This window comes from Neophocaena asiaeorientalis, unplaced genomic scaffold, assembly GCF_003031525.2.
Source record: "Neophocaena asiaeorientalis asiaeorientalis breed wild unplaced genomic scaffold, Neophocaena_asiaeorientalis_V1.1 scaffold125, whole genome shotgun sequence".
In the NCBI taxonomy this organism is placed as follows: domain Eukaryota; kingdom Metazoa; phylum Chordata; class Mammalia; order Artiodactyla; family Phocoenidae; genus Neophocaena; species Neophocaena asiaeorientalis.
In genome coordinates, this window is record NW_020174425.1 from 1844410 (window position 1) to 1859654 (window position 15245).

Below are 15245 nucleotides of genomic sequence, written 5' to 3' on the forward strand. Positions count from 1 at the left end.
GCAGCCTCCCACCCTACACCCAGTACTGCACATTCGTCAATGCTACCCTCTCACTTCCTCCCAGCTTCCCTCCCTTACCCCCTCCCGTACCCCATCCCCCTCAAGTCCTTTCTCTACGTCTGCATCTTTATTCCTGCCCTGCAACTAGGTTCATCAGTACCCCTTTTTAAAATTCCATATATATGTGTTAGCATATGGTATTTGTTTTGGGGGGGTTTTTTTCTTTTATTTATTTTCCCAGAATTTAATTAGGCTTATTTTTTGTTGCAACAGCTTTCAAATTCTTTTTTTAATGGAAGTGTAGCAGATGTACAATCTTATATAAGTTACAGGTGAACAATAGTGATTCACAATTTTTAAAGGTTGTACTCCATTTATAGTTATTATAAAATATTGTTTATATTCCCCGTGTTGTACAATACAACCTTGGAGCTTATTTTATACCTAAGTTGATTTGCATTTTTTTAAACATCTTTATTGGTGTATAATTGCCTTACAATGTTGTGTTAGTTTCTGCTGTATAACAAAGTGAATCAGCTATATGTATACATATAACCCCATATCCCCTCCCTCTTGCATCTCCCCACCACCCTCCCTATCCCACCCCTCTAGGTGGTCACAGAGCACCAAGCTGATTTCCCTGTGCTGTGCAGCTGCTTCCCACTAGCTACTTTACATTTGGTAGTGTATATGTGTCCATGCCACTCTCTCACTTCGTCCCAGCTTACCCTTCCCCCTCCCCATGTCCTCAAGTCCACTCTCTATATCTGCCTCTTTATTCCTGTCCTGCCCCTAGGTTCTTCAGAACCTTTTTTTTTTTTTAGATTCCATATATATGTGTTAGGATATGTTATTTGTTTTACTCTTTCTGACTTATTTCACTCTGTATGACAGACTCTAGGTCCATCCACCTCACTACAAATAACTCAATTTCGTTTCTTTTTATGGCTGAGTAATATTCCATTGTATATATGTGCTACATCTTCTTTATCCATTCATCTGTCGATGGACATATAGGTTGCTTCCATGTCCTGGCTATTGTAAATAGAGCTGCAATGAACATCGTGGTACATGACTTTTTGAATTATGGTTTTCTCAGGGTATATGCCCAGTAGTGGGATTGCTGGGTCGTATGGTAATACTGGTTTTAGTTTTTTAAGGAACCTCCATACTGTTCTCCATAGTGGCTGTATCAATTTACATTCCCACCAGCAGTGCAGGAGGGTTCCCTTTTCTCCACACCCTCTCCAGCGTTTACTGTTTGTAGATTTTTTGATGATGGCCATTCTGACCGCTGCACCTTGATCTTGGTCTTTCAGCTTTCAGAACTGTGAGAAAATAATTTCCTGTTATTTAAACCTCTCAGTCTGTGGTACTCTGTTAAGGCAGCCTCAGCAGACTAACATATAGATGTTGTTGTGTCCAGTGTAGCAAATAATATGTGTTGTTTGAAAGATCTTTGCTTAAGTTTTTTGTTTATTTGTTAGTTTATAAAATCTTGGTACTTTTATTTGTGTGTAATATCAATATCATGCTGTGAAGTTTTAGGGTTTCTTTAGTACTCCTTGTACGTATACAATTTTTTCTTATAATTAGGAAGTTATAAAATAATTTTGAAAAGCTCAGAAATAAGTTATGATTTTTTTTTTTTTTTTGCGGTACACGGGCCTCTCACTGTTGTGGCCTCTCCCGTTGCGGAGCACAGGCTCCGGATGCGCAGGCTCAGCGGCCATGGCTCACGGGCCCAGCCGCTCTGCAGCATGTGGGATCCTCCCAGACTGGGGCACGAACCCATGTCCCCTGCATCGGCAGGTGGACTCTCAACCACTGCACCACCAGGGAAGCCCAGAAGTTATGATTTTTATTGCTGATTTTCTAGAATTGAATTTCATCATTATAACTGACCTACCTTTTAATAAAGCTAATACTATAATTTAGGAACTTTAACCTTAGGTTTGGCTTTTACTTAATTTGTTATTTACCTAAATAATAACTTTGAGATCAGCTAGCTTAAGTTTTAGACACTAAAATAACTCACTGATATTTTGTGGATTTATAATACTGTATTTTAACATCTACATTGTAAATGTTATTTACCAAACATTTGGGGGTGGGGAGAATGGCCTGATTGTTTAATCTTCCATTAGTTTAAAATGTGCTTTTCTAAATACCCCAAAGTAAACATAATGTTCAACCTTTTATATAGTATAAGCCAATCTACACGTCTTCTCTGGGTCATATAATTTGTTTAAGGGGAAATAATAAAGACTATTTAGTACTTTAAAAAATGATAAAATGTACAAATGACTAAAAATTAATCTCTCTAAGCCATTTAGCTAAATAGAACCAAAAGCTGATTTATAATACTGGGCTGTGGCCTTAAGATGGCAGTAGTTCTGCACTAGGAATATATTTCATTTAATTTCTTTAGTAACCTTACAATTTTTTAATAAAAAAATACATCATTTTCTACTCTCCATTTCTGCTCTTGCCACAAGAAGAGAAGGCTACTAAGAAATTTTAGTGTGCATTTTTTTTGTGAGTCTAGTTATTTTTGATGGTGGAGAGGGAAAATGTGATGGGATGAGGTCCTTTGGTAGAAAACTTCTTATTAAGGTGTGTGTGAATAAAAAACCAAACTGTTTAAAATGTGAAATGAGCTCCTCTTGGAGACAGAGCTAAAATACCAAATGGCAAAATTGTGATTCAAAAAGATCTCAAACAATGTAGCAATGGATTGAAATTTTTTTTTTTTTTTTGGATTGAAATTTAATTGGGACAAATGTTGAGTTTTGGGTTAGGGTCAAGTAATTAACTTTATCAGTATATTATGGAGCATCTTGATTTATCAGAAGTTAAGTCAGAAAAAAATATGGACAAACTCAAGATGAACTCTGCTAGTTATGATTTGAACTCAGTTTCTCTTTAATTGGCTGTCACTTCACAATACTTCCCTTTGCCTTGGCTGTCCTTCTGGGGTGTGAAGGTTCTACATTGCAGAAGGGCTAACATGTTGTCAAGGAGTCTGGGAAGAGACTTTAGGTCCTTGGTTAATAGCATCCATACAACTGCTTTTCCTCAGCTAGACCATCCCTGTCAGTCTTTGGTTGCCTCTGGTCACATTGGCCACACCATCAGCAGCCATCCCTGCTGCATAAACTCTGAAACACCTCTAGTTACAGTGTCAACAGGAAAATGTTTAGTTTCACCCAAACCATGAAACCATTCCACACTCAGCCAACCTCTGTTCCTCTCTTGAGCAGTTCCAGGAAACTTTCACAGGAGACTTTTGGTTTCGTTATGGTGGAGTCTGGCTACCTCAGACCCTTTTTCTACCTAGTTGTGACCCACCATTCCTATTCTAGTGATTGTCCTGTGCTGTCATAGGACATTCTGCAAAGCTTTTTTTCTCTTAGAATTTCAAATGAGAATTAAGACTCGATTCTCTCTTTGGGACTCTCAAGCTCATGTGGAAGGTTCTGTTGCCTTCCATACAGGGGATTTAACCTTGCAGTGGGACAGAACGTAGGGTTCCTTTCTCAGAGACCCATACAAATGGCTCTCTCTCATGCTCTCCATCCTGTTTCCCTGGGACTCACATTGTCAGATAAGGTACAGAATGCCTTTCAAGTACTTAGGTGAGTAAAAGTTTCGATTCTTCAAAGGCATCCAAATATGAACATATCTCAGAAACCCCTTATGAAGTGTGGTCCAGTCAATGTGGAGTTCCCCATGGCTCAGGCATGAATCCATAATTTCTTTATCTCCGAACCTCTTAAGCAGGATGTTCACTTTCATGACAAATACTGAATGCATCTTATCTGTATATTTTCATTTTTGACCTTTTATCTCCTTCCAATCATGTATTTTTTATGATGTACAAAAAGTTTCATTAAATGAGTAACACCTCTCATAACTTAATATAGTTTGATTCTTTACTTTGCCACAGTTTCCTCATCTGTAGAATCAGATATTTGAAAGGTTTTTTTTAATATAGTATCTATTTATTATTTTAAAAAACGACTTTCAAAATTGATTATTTTATTGCTTATCCACCCTTCTCTACCAATGTTTTTTCGTAAACACCTGGTAACAAAAATCTTCCACACCAACCCTTTTGAAAAGCAATATACAAATGAGTATCAAGAGTCTTAGAAATGGTTTATATGTGTTGACATCTTTAATCCAATTCTAGACATCCGTCCTAAGATCTCTATCCCAGAGAAACATCAGGTAACAGGGTAACTGGGTAATGGTACTGATATACTTTTCCATAATTTGACCCACTCCTGTGTTTCAGCTAAACATTCCAACCACTATTCCTCTAAAATGGATTCTTAAAAAGCACTCAATTAATACAAAAGAAGGCAGACAAAGAGAAAAAAATAAAAGGAATGCTGAACAGTTGGGAGCAATAGAAAGCAAGTAACAATATGGTAGATTTAAACACAGGCATAATGATAATTATATTAAATGTAAATTATCTAAAGACTGCAATTAAAAGTCAGAGGTTATCAGGTTTGTTCAAAAAGCAAGATCTGAGTACGGCATCTAAAGAAACCAACTTTACACATGAAGTTATAAATACCATTTGAAAATATTGGAGATGCACCATGAGGTATCTGCCATCATGAAAGACTTTAATATAGTAATCCGCTTTATTAGTTTTCTCTAACATATTTCTATATAAATTGACTTGTTATAAACAAAAATAAAAGATATAAACAAAGAAGGACTGTTGCTTAGATTTCTAAATTTCTGGATCTTAAAGCAAAATCAGTTTAGTAGTCAAAAGATTTGTTAGGCAGGAAGCAAAAAGCAAATCATGTATTATCTCCCCTATCTTTGTTTTTGAGTTACTTTTAACCTCTTTTCTCTATACTTCATACCTACCTACCCACAGAAACTGGTATTGGGATTTGTGGAAACACAATTAACAAACATATCTGGTTGGCTAAGGTGGGTTTCCAGGCCACACCTGTCCCCTTCTCCATCACCACAGTTCCCACTCACAAGTGGCTTACAGTCCTTTAAAAACGTGGCTGGGCTTTTCAGGATCAGGGATGGGAAGTACAATGAGCAATTCTGTGGTCGTTCTGTGGTTGCTGCTTCTTAATCCTTTCACCATTTTTGTTAACATAAATAAAAGCTCTACTCATTTTGACCATATTAGCTAGTTCTGCCTCATAATAGGAGCACTAGTTAGAAATGGAGTTGAGTAATAGGAAATCCTCCCACTTCTGTAAGGTACATGTTCCCCATTACTGTTAAGTACATTAAGTATTTTTTCTTTAGGGTTGTTTTATTACCACGTGTTTTTGTGTCAGGCTTCTCTACCAGCTGTAAGTTATTTCAGACTGGGACCTGTGTCTTGTGCATCTTTGTATCTCAGTCCGTAGCACACAGCCTGGCACATAATGCCCACTGAATGAATGTTTGAATTTCCATTTCCTAATTTCAATCTTCATCCATTGTGAATTTTTGAATGGGTTCAAAGAAGCTTTTACTTGGAGGCAGGAGACACTATATTTCACTGACACTCTAAATCCATGTTCTCAGTAATCAAAAAATCAGGATTTCACAGATTTATAATAAAGATTTTAATCTCTTAGAGCCACAGTTTCAGGCAGTGTTCTGACAACCATTAATTTTTAGTCCTGTCAAATACTAGTATAAGTGTATCAGGCACTAATTTTTCATTTGACCTTTGGTAGACTCTTCACTGTCTACATAAGAGCTCTCATGCAGGCTGTATAAATTATCATAGGGTAAAAATAGCCTATGCTAACATTTTGGGAACCTAAGAATTAACTTCCCCAGTCACACTTACTTTTTAACGGTGCATCATGTAGAAAAATACTCATTTTAAAAGCTTTGGTTTATATATTTTATTGTGAGGTTCACAGAATTTTTCTAGTTTCTATTAATAGATGCTGCCTATATTAAGATAATATTGCCTATTAAACTCTTCATTAGAACTGTTGACCCTTGGAAAATAGCATTTTTTTATACACTGTAATTTATCCTTGTTCTTAAAACTGTGTTTTAAAAATGTCATTTGGACATGCAAACAGTTCTTAATGAGAACGGTTGAATACTGCTTTTGGCTTGCAGTGGAAGTGTCAATATATGCATAATTTATTATTATTAGTTTCTTCTGGAAATTAGCCAGGTAAGCAATATAAATAATATGCCCGTTTTTTCCTTTTTTTTGCCCCCAAATATGACAGTACTCCAAGGAGAGTACACAAGTGCTACAGAGTCTCTGGGTGCACACGTGACCTCTGTCCTCTCTCTCTCTCTGGTGTATGGGCATGCACACACTCACACAACGCACTTGCACGTGGGTAGGGGGGCTTGTCAATGAGTGGAGGAATAGCAAACAATATTGAGCTTCTTCCATGCTCCAGTCATTGTGTTAATAAGAACATTAAGTAATGACCTCACTTGATCATCACAACATAGAGGTAGGTAAGAGCATACTCATTTTACAGATGAAATTCAAATCCAGATCTGTGTGACAAGAAGTCAGCCCCTTCTTTTTTTAAAGCTCTATTTCACTATAGTTATTTATGCATAATACATGTGTGTGGTAAACAAAAATGAAGCCAATAGAATGAAAGTGAAAATTGTCTTTCACCATTACTCAGCAAGTTATAATTTATCTTCCTAGAAATAACTGCTGTAAGTTGAATAAATGTCCTTACAGACCTATTCCAACATACAAAAATGTAAATATTATATATTTTTAATATTTAAATATATATATATATATTTATCAACCTACCTCAGTCCCTGCCTTCATATTTCCCATTCCTGAAGATTTTAGTTCTTAGCTCATTGTAATTTTTTCCATCTCCACTTCTCTCTTAATTTTGAATGTTTCCAATACCCTAGCCTCTCAATTCCTTTAACTTCTCTTCTACAATGATCTTGTCACTCACACCATTTCAGTGGCCCACTCCCACCTTCTTTATCATCTCAAAGACGAGCATCCCACTCTCTTGCTACCCGCTTCTGTTTTCCAGCTCATGTCTTCAGGTTTCCAGCTCCAACAATACTTGAGTCCACTGATATCTACAATCCAATGATTCCCATCTCCTCTCCTCTGTCCTTCACTGCCATTATGTTCTCGCTTCTTTTTGCCAAGCTGAATATTCATGGAGAATCATTATCACCACTTAGTTGATACATCCTTAATTCCTATATTGTTTTTTCACCTCTTAAAAAAAATCACAACACTGGTTGTGGTAGATTTCAAAAACAACCATAATTCTTCTCTTCCTTATATCTATGCCCCTTGCAATATGACTCTGCAGACCATCTCAGTAGGGGTCACATAAGTGTTATTTTCCAACAATTCATTAAACTGCAAGTTTAAGTTTTATGCACTTTTCTGTATGTTTGCTATACATCACAGTTTTGAAAGTTTAACTAAATAAGGCATTTATTTCACATGGAGTGTTGTGTGTATTAAAATACATAACACAGGGCATTCCCTGGTAGTCCAGTGGTTAGGGCTTCCACTGCAGTGGGCATGGGTTTGATCCCGCAAGCAATGCGCATGGCTAAAAGAAAAAAAAGAGAAAGCAGGGGAGACTACCGCATATCAGACAAAATAAACTAAGGACCCAACCCAAACTAACTCAAGAGGCAAAATACATTAAAAAAAAAAAAAAAAAAAACCTAATACAAAGCCTGGAACCATAAAAATTCCTCACCAACATTTGTTTTTAGGAGTCTGTGTGTCCATCCCAAACTCTTTATGAGTCCTCCTATATCTAATAACTGGATTCCAGCCTGTTTAGACTCATTTTTCCAGATTGGTCAAGAGGCATTAGAAGCAGAACAAGATTGTCCCTATGGGAGTGTTCTTTTGTCTTTGATCTTGGGAATAAACAATAATGGTAGCCAACAAGTTAAATACCTCTGTCTAACAAATCCTTGGATGCCATGCTCATAACTGTTGGGAGATATTGAGGGTGTCCAGAAGATGTGATACTCTACTCCTGGATCAAAAAACCATCTCCTCCAGTTTTCATTCTCCAATGTACATTCTCTTGTAAGACATGTCAGTGTCCAGCTTTGTGTAACTGCTGTAAGAGCATGAGTTGATCTGGCAGGGTCAGAACAAATGAAGGAATCTGGTCATAGGCAGGATTTGCATCAAGATCTATGACCAAGTGAAGGTGATTCTCCATCTTCTTTGAAAGAAAGAAGCACAGGCTTTCTCCAGTGCCAGCACAGTCCCTGGAATATAGGAAGTAGTCAAAAAATGTTTGTTTAACGAGTAAGGGAATGTATAAATAAATACAATAATCAGGAAAGAAGTTAAGGGGTAATTACAGTTTAAATCAGAGGAGAGGAGACCATTACTTACAGAAAGATCATATTGAAATAGCACTGTGAACCTACTACAAGGATCAAATTACAAATCTGAATGAGGTAAGAGGTGAGAAGAAAAGCGTTGTTATTTCATAATTCTAAAGCTTGGATTTAAATAATCACAAGAAGATAAATAATATTATTAACTATCTTTTATTGAGGGCTTACTTTGTGTCAAAAATTTTATAAGCATTTTACATCTATTATCTCATTTAATCTTCACAATGATCCATGTGGTGTAGATACTGTAATTATCCTCATTTTTACAGATGAGGAACTGGGCATCACAAGATTAAACAAAGAAAACCTCAAACTTGCTCATAGTCACGTAGATAGTAAGTAGCCATAGAAACGACAAAAACCTTGTGACCTAGCAGTCTATTCCATCCATAGCAGAGAAATGAATGGATGATGATGTTAAGAGCCAGTTTTTCTCCCAAAAGGAGAGAAGAGTTCAGCAAGCAGGTGGAAGAAGAGAAGCAGAGGGGCCTTGGTGAGATCAGAGACCCCCGTCCCGTGGGTGGTTGAAATGAGCCTAATCTTTGCGCCTCCCCTTGTGGCTGAGCACTCACGAGGGAGAGGATGATGGGGGCACCCCAGTGCAGTGAGTGTTCCTTGATTCCCAGGTTGTAACCAGAGAAGACCTCACCTAGAAAGTCACAGCAGGGAGGAGCCGTTGCAGATAAAACAGGGCAGCAGCTCAGATTCTCTTGTATCCTGGAGAAGAGTAGGAACTTTCCTTTGTCCCTGAATAGAGCTCTGAGGTAAGACTGCGGAGAGCTACAGATGAGAAGAGGCCTTGGGATGGGACAAGGGGACTTAGACCTCTCCAGTCTGACTCTTATACAAGGAAAGAATCTTAAGACAAGTTTTCAATATGGCTTTTTATGCCTACTCGTGGTCCCCATGGCAATTTGAATACTGTATATGAAGTTTTGCTATCTATGAAACTTTGACCATAATGCAATAAAAAAGTATTTTAAAAAATACTTTAAAATTTTTCCTCAAATTTAATTTTGCCCCTTATATATCTGATTACTTGCAGAAATAAAGCAACTGGATAAGCAAAGAAGAACCAGCATATTTCATTACCGAGAGGTAAGCTCATTAACTATATGGATTTGCCTGAGACCTCCCCAGTTTTAACACAGATAGTATTTTGTGCCAGGAGATCCTCAGTCCTTGGTAAACCAGGACCGTTGGTCAGCAGCAGCTGCATACAAACCACATCTCCCTAACATTAAAGGAATTCAGATGAGTCAGTCCCAGTATGACTGGTTGTAGCTCTGCACAATATTCCTTCTTAAGCTCTAAGTAGACTTTCCTCATTCGGACTCATTGAGGATTTCTTGAGTCGTCAGCAGCTCTCTGAATTGTGGATTTAAAATTTTTAAAAATATTTTCTAGGAAGATGTGAGATACCTAACTCTATGAAACACCAAGGACTAGGCTAGAAGAAGCATCTGTGATAGCTTTGCTGACCAGGCAGGTGTAATGTGGGAGCAGGTGCTTTTGACTTCTGTGTCACTGGAAGATAGGAGTCAGGACAGGACAAGAAATTCTCTGACAGTCTTCTTTGCCCTAGCAATAGCCAGGAGCCAGGATTCTGGACTTTGTTGTCAGCTCTTTTATTAATTCCCTCAGCAGTCCTTGGCATCATAGCCAAACATCATTTTAAGCTCTCAGTCCGTCAACTCTGGATAATTCTGAGCTATCTCACAGTGTTGTTGTGGGAACTGATTAATATTTATGAACACATTTAAATGGAAAAGTGCAGTAGAAATATTATTGAATGAATTGAAAAATTGTTTCCTATATAATATTATGCACAGAGGAAAATAAGCCATGGACTGTAGTGTCTTCTTGGAACAGTTTTAAAATAATGATCAGTTATCTGCCACTTCCCCTTTCATCTTTAATAAGCTTAGTGTTTTTTTGTTTGTTTGTTTGTTTTTTAGTGTTTTGTTATTTAATGTTCTTAACAGTGTTTCTGCTAAATTTATTTTTATTATTATTGTATTGATACATTTTGTTTCCTGTTAAATTCAGTACATCTCTTTATTTCCAGTTAAGATTTTCTAAATCACTGACTATGATTTTCCTCCACTGAAATTTGTCCAGTATACAAAGGACATTTGTCATTACTTAAGAATAACTATTGAAACCCACTGCTTAAAAGAATAGATATTTCTCTAGCCAAGATCATTGCATCACATTTCTGTTACATGAATTCTTGCCCCATCCTTACGTTCTTCTGAATAAAATTAAAAGTATATTTAACTGGAAGAAAATGGGATTTTCAGCATAAGAAAATTATACTTAAGGATTTGGTTAAGCTCATGAATTATGTAAAATAGAGAAATAATACCTTTCTCATAAAACACGTATTAGTAACAATTCTCAAAATATTTGTTTTGATAGTATTTTACAAATGGTAAAAAATAAATACATTAACTGTGAAAAGATAGTCCAGTTCAGAAAGATTATTTTAAAAAATTCTGCCTCATGTGTTGTGACAGCAGGGAAGTAGCAGTCATTTTAACAATTTAGCATTTAACAATTTAACTTCTGTATCGTGTTTAAGACCAAAGTTATTATTGTAAATGTTTCTCTCATTTCTCATAATTTCAACCTACGTAACTCTTTCCAGCCACAGCTGCTATTTAGTTAAGACACTGACAATGTTGTCTCCAATCACCAAATGTTGGAAATTGTTACCAAGCAGATGAGAACTTCACTCTAATATGTCTTAGAATGGGAGCCTTTCTCATTCTTACCAAAATTCTATAATTATAACCGGTAACTAAAAGCAGAGTACATACAGTAGAGACATATTGAAATGTTCTTTTTGTCTACTCTTTTCTTTCAATATTTCTTATTGGTAACATACACAGAAAATCCTTCATAATTACATAACGAATTTCCTCATGACAAACATATTACGTTTACTAGGATCTATTTCAAAGGGATACTTCCTTTTTCAGGGAGTACCCTAAGCCTTTTGCTGAGGTTTGAGAATCGCCCTAATCTTATCAGCAGTTTATTTAATATACTTCTAGATGTCTTCCCACTGCCCAACCCCCAATCCCTGGTACACTTTCTGCAGAAGTCTAACTTTTATCAGTCAGTTAGCGTTAGGTTAAGCTCTATGAGACACAATACTTAAAAACTCTAAAGCGTAAAACAACCAAGGTTATTTCTTCGTGAGTTTATATGTACCTGGCTGGTAGTGAGGCTCTGTGCCATGTTTTGCTCAGCCAGGGATGCAGGCTAATAGATCACCTTTCATCTGGAACATTGTTGTCATGGTAGGGAAAGGAAATGTGGTTAATTGCACACTTCCTCTTAAGTGTGCAATTAACCACATTCTTCCTACTTGGAAGTGATACATACTAGTTCTAATAACCGTTTTGTTGGTCAAAGCAAGTCATATGGTCATGCTTACCTTCAAGAGGTTAGGAAAGTACAATTTTACCATGTGCTTGGCGGAGGAGGACTAGAAATGTCCTTGAACAGTGATAATAAATACCACATCTAGTTATTTTGATTAATATTTCCATTTTTAAGGAGTGCTGTTTTCTGACCTGGTTCTCAAATTAAGGGCTCAGTCACTCAACAAATACTTAAGTGTCAACTTTTTCAGTTTACTTTGCCAAGCTCTGTGGAAGATACAAAGATGAAACAAGTATAGATCTAAAGACTGGTATATAATAGAGTACAACAGTCTTCTTAATAGCACTTGGTACTTCTGCTTCATAGTCCTTAGCAAGTGGTGATTAATTATTTCTATAACTATTTGTGTAATGCTGTCTCATCCACTAGATTATAAATTCTATATAGGATATGGGCTGTATCTCTTTTCCTGTCTATATTCTCAAGAGCAAGCACCACCATGCCTGATACCCAGTAGGTGATGTTTCAATGATTATGTACTGAATATATTATAAAAGAGGAAAATTCTTGTGGAAGTCAAAGAGGGAGACATTACTTCCTAACAAACTTATTCCTTGTTTAGATCTTTATCTCCCTTTGTACTGGCAGTATTGATCTGGTCACATTTTTGATTTGCAATAATGTCCTTACACAGGACAGACTATGCTTTTTTTTTAACTTAATGTTATAACCCCAAGCACTAGCCCAGTGCCTGACACATGATGGGAGCTCAGTAAATATTTGTTTACTCAGTGAAGCAAAGGAGATAAGCCCTGAGGATGACTGAAATAAATAATTGCCAATAGGCAAGCCACAGTTTTATAGCAGTCACTACTAGAGTATACTTCCTTCAACCAGTCCATTAGTAACATATGGTTTAATCTTCTAAAGTGTGAGTGTTACACACAATTGCTTCTGATAATTTAGCAGATGAGTGTTTTTGTAATTGAACAAAATTCTGATTGCATCGAACACTAACTGGGCAATGGAGCTTTAGCAGATGACCTCCAGTGGCTGGAGACAGACCCTCTGCTGGAGGCCAGAGTGAAGGCTGATAAGAGGGAGGTTTGTCACATTCTATACATTTGGGGCTAGGTTTGTAACATGGATTTGTAACTCAATTCATATGTACTCTTTTAAGTTTTGATATTCTGTAATTTCTCTTAACTGAGGAGATGTAAAAATGTGTACAGTCAACCATACTGTAATGAATACTCCTTTCTGAAGATGAGCATAGCACACAGATTATAGGCTTTTCATGCTAACATGAAACAAATGCATATATCACTCTGTACATGGGGCTCAAGATGTTACTTATGGTTTAAATTCAATTGAGGAAATGCAAACTACCTTCTAATAGGCTTTTATAATATGTTGAACATATTTACCTTGATGATTCTCCAAGGAACATTAATCCTCTAAGACCTGGTTACATTTCCAAGATGATCAACCATTTTTCAAGGTCCAGGACAGCAATTACACAAAGTACAAGTCTGTAAATTGTTGTGCCATAAAAACCTCTACATATTACCTGGTTTAACAAGAGATTTTCAATATAAATTGCTAAATCATCATTATTATGAGCTTAGTTACTAAAATTCCAAGAGCTGAAAAAAATCGAACCATCTAAAGTCTTTTATTATTTTTGAAAATTTATTAGAGGTATTTATCTGAAGTCAACCAAAATATTTTTTTAACCTTGACTTTAAATAGTAGGAATTTATGAAGATAATAGGATTGATTTTTCTTTTAAATCAAGGAACAAACGAAAAGAAATGCTTAAAAACATGAGACAATTAGACAATAACCATTTATATGAGCAGTGGAAACCTGAATGTGGTTACTTAGGAATAGTTCAATATCAAAATAAAGAACGCCAAATATACTACTTATTTATTGAGACACAAAAAAAGGCCTAGCTGAACAGGAAATTCTTGAAGCTCTGCCCAATTGCTTGGCATGGACATTGGAAAATTCTAAATCTGGGAAGTTTTGTATAATAATTTTTTAATATAAATAATAATTTGTTTTTATATAAAATAATTTGTTTTTATATAAAATCATGTATATATAAGTAAGAACCAGTACATTTGTTATTGTTGCTAATGACTAACAGAAATAAATCTATTACAATCTCTTTCAATTGGAGAATGCCTATTAGACGTATGGCAATATTCTTTTCACCCCTTGGGTTAGGATTTTGAAAATACTCTTGGAATCTTGCAAATACTAAAAAATACTAAGAATGCTAAAAAATGCTACTGGGATTTATTGTATCATAAATGCAGCATTATAAGAAAGAGAAGCCTGGGTTCAGGCTACATGATTCATGGACATCATAATTAGAAGGATACAAAATAAGCTGTCCAGACTGAAAATCAGGAGATTGGAGTCCTACCCCAAAGCTCACATAATCCTCTTCTGGGATCCTGGATAGGGTCGTATCAAAATGATCCTTGGTCCTTTCATCTTCTACTCCTTAAGTCCTTTTTCCCCCAACTATGACAACCACAGATTGTATGGAATCATCTTTTGACTGGACATCTTGAAGGGGACTGCCGCGTGGTGGAGAGGAAGGATCCTCCCGGGCAGGAGTGCTGGGTATTCCTTTATCATCAATATAGTAGCTCAGTGACCTGAAGCAAGTCACTTCCTCATTTCTGAGCTATTTCCTTCATTCTAAAATGAGGTAATTGGACTAAATGGTCTTTAAAATCTCTTTCAGGATAGAAAGAGACTAGACAATAGCATTACTTTCAAAGGTAAATGATTGTCAGCTGAGCATTTGCTGATGTCCCACTCAGAGAAGCAAGCTGTCACTAAATTCTGCTACACAAACTGTGGTCTAGAAATGAGGAGCATGGGCATCCTCTGGGACTTCGCTGGAAATGCAGACTCCCAGGCCTCACCCCAGATCTACGGAATCAGAATTTATGTTTTTGCATGATCCTCAGATGGTTCACAAGCACATTCAAGTTTGAGGAGCAGCTCGATCAGGTTTGTGAATGTTGATGCCTGCTCAGCTCTGCTTTGTGTCAAAGGTGAGAGAGAGAGAAGGTAGCCCAAAGCCCCAGCCAGTTTCCCTTAACCATCTGCAGGTCTCCCAGCCTGAATCCTTGCTTGTTTGATGTGACAAATGAAGCAGAGTTGAGTCTGCTCTGTACCTGGATAAGACCTTCTGGAAATGTCAGGTGAGGGTGGCCTTTAGTTCTCAAAAGACACCAGCTCTTGTCTTTCCTCTGGATCTTTACACTTGCTTTCCCTCTACCTGGGGCACTTTCGTTCACTCCCCTTTTCACTTGAGTAGCTCATATTGTTTCTTCAAGTCTCAGTTTAGATGTCATTTCTTATTTCTAACTGCCCTCTTTTCCCACATGCCCATCTGGGATAGATTTCTCTTCTGTATGTTCCAACCTATCTCATTAACA